This window comes from Phoca vitulina, unplaced genomic scaffold (genome assembly GCF_004348235.1).
Source record: "Phoca vitulina isolate PV1807 unplaced genomic scaffold, GSC_HSeal_1.0 scaffold931, whole genome shotgun sequence".
Classification (NCBI taxonomy): domain Eukaryota; kingdom Metazoa; phylum Chordata; class Mammalia; order Carnivora; family Phocidae; genus Phoca; species Phoca vitulina.
Window position 1 is genome coordinate 4,879 of NW_022590618.1, and position 6,809 is coordinate 11,687.

Here is a 6,809-nt window from a genome sequence, read left to right on the forward strand (position 1 = left end):
TGTTAAAATAAAATATCAAGAACACCAGCATGCATTTCATTTAAAACATATGTCTTGGGATCCTTGAGACTGCTTTTTTATTTTAAAGAAACAGGGATGTATATGAAACAAGTATATTGATATTCATGGCAAAAGATATTGCAGAATACTGAGATTAAAAATGTTCTTTAAATATAACATTGAGGTATAAAGTCGTGTCAAGAAATTCCTATTATAAAATGTAAAATTACTTAGAACTTCTTCCATGACATATATTATAAAAATCTCACTGTCATATACACAGTGAAATATATCGTTTGTGATGAAAATGGTCACATAAGTTTCACTGAAGCGAGTTGTCTTCTTCAATGTTAAGGTGATGGGAGAGCCTTACAAAAAAATATGTATGGGACAGCATTGTGGGAGAAATGTTCCCGGGGGTTTATGGTAGAGAGACACTGTTCACAGTTACGCAGCATTCTTCCCGTGTCATGCAAATTCAATGTTCTATTTGATTCAGGGATATTTAAGAAAAGCGTGTCTTAGGCAAGCTAACTAAGCCTTGCTTTCCTAACCTATAAAATGGAGTGACCACTAGCCCCTGACTCATCGTAGCATAGAAACAATAGGTAAGTTAAAAATAAAAAGCACTTATTATAGGACCTGGCTCGTAGAAAGCTCCGGTGGATGCCAGCCACTTGTATTCTTGCCTTATTCTCATTAAAGTAGAAAATAGGTGAATACAAATTTTGGTTTAGTTAGGATACAGTTGTATCAGGTTTGACTGTCATTTTCATACCTGTAAATCAATGCTGTCTTTCTTCAGAGGATTTCTGCTGACATTAAAAGGATGGCTCAAAGTGTTAGTATTTATTCAGAAATAATAATGATGATGAAGCCACACCACGACGATTGACTCCGTGCCGCCAGCCGTGTGTTTGCAAACTAATGATTGTCTTTTCTACAAAGTCTGTACATTAAGCAATAGCTTTGATGGCTAGATAATTAGAGAAGCCAAAAATGGATAATGCCTATTTATTTTTCTATATTTAATTATTTCTGAAGAAATTACATGAATGTGCTTTGACCTCAAGGAACATAAATGCTCAGATTTATGTAACAACAGATCATCCATAGTTAGGTTTTGGAATAATATTTTTTCTCATTACCTGACTCTTCCCTAGATATAAACTTCCATACAAATTTATAAATTTAGTCCCACCTCTTCACATGATTGTTAAATGGTTTAAAAAAAACAATATCTTCATATCAATAGAAAAAGCTAGAAGGAAATACATTTCTTATTTCTTGATGGAGAAGTGCCTAAAAGAAATGGCAAGGGCGCCAGGTGGCTCTGTCGGTTAAGCATCTGCCTTTGGCTCAGGTCATGATCCCAGGGTCCTGGGATGAATCCTGCATCAGGCTCCCTGCTCAGTGAGGAGCCTGCTTCTCCCTCTGTCCCTCTCCCTGCTCGTGCTCTCTCTCTCTCAAATAAATAAATAAAATCTTAAAAAAAAAAAGAAGTAGCAGTAATCACAAAGAGAATACTTGTTAGGTTTTTTTTTTTTTTTTAAAGATTTTATTTATTTTTTTGACAGAGAGAGACACAGCGAGAGAGGGAACACAAGCAGGGGGAGTAGGAGAGGGAGAAGCAGGCTTCCCGCTGAGCAGGGAGCCCGATGCGGGGCTCGATCCCAGGACCCCGGGACCATGACCTGAGCCAAAGGCAGATGCTTAATAACTGAGCCACTGAAGCACCCCGATAGTTTTGTCTTTTGAAAAATTTTGAACTTCTAAGAGTTCTAGGTATAAGGTAGCTTATATATATATATGTATATATATATAAAATTGATAAATATGTATACGGTAATATGTTCAATATGTATAATATATATTATGCATAAATAGAAATCTTCCTAGATTTCTACTGTAATGTCCAAAAGAAAAGACAAATATCAAACACATTGTATTAATGCTGGAAATACTGGAAAGGTGAAAACCATATGCCACGACTTTGAGGAAAGTTTGCAAGAGAGGGATGGAACTGGGGTAAAGAAGCAAGAGGGAGGGTGAGTTGTAACCCACTGCATGTGAAGGAACAGCAGGCTTTGGGAATGAGTGGCAGAAATGTTGCTGAATCCCATCAGAATTCCTAACTCTATGAGATAGGAAGAGTTGGTGAGATAAGGAAGAGTAAGGGCACTTGTTCAGGTGGGTGGGTGGGTAAACTGAGCACTGGCTTGTCTCTATGTTTTTCTGTATAACTAGTTTATAAGCCATGAGACATATATCATTATATAAAATTTCTTTGGCCATCCCCTCCATTACTCCATGGAAACAGCTTTTATTAAATCATTAAGGGCTTTCACGTAGCTAAACCCAAAGGTACTTTTTCATTCTCATCTTACTTACCTTTTGATCATCTTCTTCTTGAAATATTCTTTTTTCTTGTATTATGAAACCACACTTTCAAATTTTCTGCCTCTGTGACCATTCTTCTTTGGGGTCCTTTGTGTCTTAGTATCATCCTTGATATTAAATATGAGACATTTAATTAAAACTCCATAGAAGGGAAGCTAAGGCCACTGGAAAAAGTGAATAGAAACTTAGGAATATCTCATATATGTAGGACAACTAAGGGCTCAGATCCCTCAGAGATGATGTTTGCCTCACCCCCTCAGGCAAAACCCCCAGCCTGCTCAGGTGCTGGCTAAGAGCCTTGGGAAACATGGAATGAGTAGTAGAAGAAAGCTTTGGTAGCATGTATTCTTCACCGCTTCCTCCCTTCTACCCTTTGCTCCCTGATTTTGAATTCAGCTATGTGACTTGCTTTTGCCAATAAAATGAGGTAAAGGTGGTGATGTGCTACTTCTAAGACTAAGCCTTGGGATATTTCACAAGTTTCCACTTGTGCTCTTGGACCTTGATCATAGACATGAAAAGAACATGTTTGGGTTTGTCTGCTAGCCACATGGAACATTGCCACCCCCAGCCAAAATTAGCCACAAACATGTGAATGATCCCAATTGAGAGCAGCAAAACTGTCCAGTTGAGATCAACCTAGACCAGCTGACCTTAGTGACCAGGAGACTCATGAAACAAATATGTGCTGCTGAGATTTTGTGATTGCTTATTATACAGGATTATTGTGAACATAGTCAACTGATACCAGTTTCATAAATATCAACATGGACTTGTGAAGAGAAATTAGAAGTAGTGTCTGTCCATATTTTCTTTGCTAGCTCATGTATATATTTTGACTCATTTTCTCATTGCTGATTTCCATGTATTTATATAGTATATTTTGATGGTGGCAAATTAATGTAACAAATTAATGTAATTTAGCCCGCAATTTACAAAATATCAAGTTGGAATTGAGATGAAACTAAAGGAAGATAAAATATCATTCAAAGAACCTGAATTTGGAGGTAGGTACAGAAACTAATAATTCTTTCAGTTGGCCCTATTTTGGGATAAAGAGTGAGGGGATTTTCTTATATGAGGGTAGTTGCTTAACATTAGTTGATAGCATTTTGCTGTTGTAGTAGGTGCTGTTAAATTTTTTTTATTAAACTTCTTTTTTAAAAAAATTTTATTATGTTAATCACCATACATTACATCATTAGTTTTGATGTAGTGTTCCATGATTCATTGTTTGCGCATTATACCCAGTGCTCCATTCAATATGTGCCCTCCTTAATACCCATCACCGGGCTAACCCATCCCCCCACCCCCCCCCTCCGCTCTAAAACCCTCAGTTTGTTTCTCAGAGTCCATAGTCTCTCATGGTTCGTCTCCCCCTCCTATTTCCCCCCCTTCATTTTTCCCTTCCTACTATCTTCTTTTTTTTAATTTTAAAAATTTTTTATTTTTAAAAGATTTTATTTATTTATTTGACAGAGAGAGACACAGCGAAAGAGGGAACACAAGCAGGGGGAGTGGGAGAGGGAGAAGCAGGCTTCCTAAGGAGCAGGGAGCCCGATGCGGGGCTCGATCCCAGGACCCTGGGATCATGACCTGAGCCAAAGACAGAACGCTTAACAACTGAGCCACCCAGGCGCCCCCCCCTTCTTTTTAACATATAATGTATTATTTGTTTCAGAGGTACAGGTCTGTGATTCATCAGTCTTACACAATTCCCAGCGCTCACCATGGTGCTGTTAAATTTAAGCATGGAAGAAGGATGTAATCGATGTTGGAAATTCAAAGAATAGGTGATGGTAGAAATTTGTCAGGACTTTCTGGCTGGCAAGCCACTTTCTAATATTTGAGAAATTTTTTATCTTACAAGTTCTGTCTTTCCAAGACTTAAGCTTACTTTCTAAGTCTTCTTTGTAGTTGGGGTATTGTCATATGACCACATATTATGAGCCACCAGATACCAAGCATCCCGAGTTGGGTATTCATGATCCACCAACCCATAAGGTTTCATGTGCACACTAGAACTCCATCATCAAATGGAAGTGGTATGTACAGTTGTACTTGAACGAGGCCTAGTAAGTGTTCAAATTCTATTTTCTTCTTTTTTGCTACATTTTTGGTCCCATACTGTGGCTTCATGAAGAGTTTTTTATATCCAATTGACTGAGGAAGAAAAAACTCAGGCCTGTTTTATAGATAGTTCTGTATAACATGCGGGCATCAACTGAAAGTGGACGGATGCAGCATGACCACCCCACTATGGGGCAGTCCTGCTGGCCAGTGGTGAAGGAAAGTCCTCCCAGTGGACGGACCTCTGAGCAGTATACTTTGTTGCTCATTTTACTTGGAAGGAGAAATGGCCAGATGTGTGATTGGATACCAACTCATGAACTGTAACCACTCGTTTGGTCGGATGGCCAGGGTCTTGGAAGGAATATGATTAGAAAAGTGATTACAGGGAGGTCTGGGATGAGGTATGTGGATAGATCTCTCTGAATGGGCACAGAATGTGAAGGTATTTATGTCCTCTATAAATGCTCATTAATGGGTAACCTTAGCAGAGAAACATTTTAATATATATATAGGATGGTCAGTTCTGTGGATTCCTGTCAGCCTTTTTCCCCGGCCATTTTTGTCCATTTCTCCATGGACATGAACAAAGTGGCCATGGTGGAAAGAAGGGAGTTATGTGTGCACTCAATGACACATTTTCACTCATTGAGGTTGACCTGGTGATAGCCACTGCTAAGTGCCCAATCTGCCAGTGCAGAGATCGACACTGAGCCAGTGATAGGCACCATTCTGTGGGATGATTAGCCAGTTATTTGGTGGCGTATTGATTAAATTGGACCACTTCTGTCATGAAAGGGAAGTGCTTTGCTCTTACTGGAATAGAGATTTATTCTGGATGTCGATTTTTCTTCTCTGCCCACAATGCTCTACCATTCATGGACTCACAGAATGTCTTATCCACTGTCATGATATTGTATCCAACATCACTTCTGATCAAAAACTGATTTTCACAGTAAACAGGGTGTGACAGTGGGTCTATGTTCATAAAACTCACTGGTCTTAGCATATTCACCATCCTGAAGCCGCTTACTTGATAGAATAGTGGAATGGACTTTTCAAAGGGAGAGGGAGAAGCAGGCTCCCCGCTGAGCAGAGAGCCCGACACAGGGCTCAATCCCAGGACCCTGGGATCATGACCTGAGCTGAAGACAGACACTTAATGAATGCGCCACCCAGGTGCCCCAATAGTCAATGATTTTTGAAAGAACTTTGAATATAAAATTATTTTCTGTTTATCCAGATATTTACTATTTCTGATGCCCTTAGTTCCTTTGTCTAGATCCAGATTTCCATCTGGTATCATTTTCTGTCTGAAGAAATTATTTTTTTTCCTGCTTCAGGTTTATTTATACAAATTGCACAGGAGAACACCAGCCTTATGCAGACCACAAACCAGGGGGTCACACCTTTCCTTCCTCCTCCCATAGGTAGACAGAGGCCTCTGTTCTGGAAGCTACACGGTGGCTTAGGCATCTTTGGGAATCTGAGCTGGAGCTGGAACCCTAGCCTCAGCTTTGGTTTGAAACTTGATTTTGGTCTTTGGCTGACAGAGCCCGAGATCCTTGGTGATGTGGGCATGAGCACACTTCTGAAGCTTGGGGTGAGCAATGTAGAAAGTCAATTGCACTTGCAGTTCTTTGGGATCTTGAGCTTGATCTCCTTGGGCTATATCAGAGCCTTGATAGCCTCCGCACATGTGCTCATGGTCTTGGCGTTGTTGGGCTGCATCTTCTTTAGGCCCTTCTTGCTGTGCTTCTTGGCAAAGCACCTCAGGAACTTGGGATCCACCTCCTTAAGAAATTTGTATCTTTGTATCTTTGTGATCAGAGTTTCTTGATGCCATTTCTGTGCCATTTTCTGGACTGGTTGTATGTGGTGTGGTTCTTGGAATTGGCCACATCTGCACTGGAGCCTGCAGCTCCCGAAGCAGCTAGGACCAGAAAAGGAAAGGCAAGAAATTATTTTAACATTTTAACATTTATTTTGGTGCAGACCTGCTGCTGATGAATTCTTTCATCTTTTGTTTGTCAAAAAGTCTTTATTTTGCCTTCTTTTTAAAAGATACTTTTACTGGGTCAAGTTTTCCAGTATGACAGGTTTTTTTTTTTCCCTTTCTTCTGTGCTTTAAAGATGTTTCTCCTCTCTCTTCTTGCTTGCATTATTTTCTTTTTTTCTTTTTTTTAAATTTTTTTATTGTTATGTTAATCCCCATACATTACATCATTAGTTTTAGATATAGTGTTCCATGATTCATTGTTTGTGCATAACACCCAGTGCTCCGTGCAGAACGTGCCCTCCTCAATACCCATCACCAGGCTAACCCATCCTCCCACCCC

At 39.6% G+C, this 6,809-nt stretch overlaps 1 pseudogene; it reads right to left on the reverse strand.

Annotated features, from left to right (window-relative positions):
- Positions 1 to 5,926: 5,926 nt before the first annotated feature.
- LOC116629452 lies at positions 5,927 to 6,403 on the reverse strand (annotated as a pseudogene).
- Positions 6,404 to 6,809: the final 406 nt, after the last annotated feature.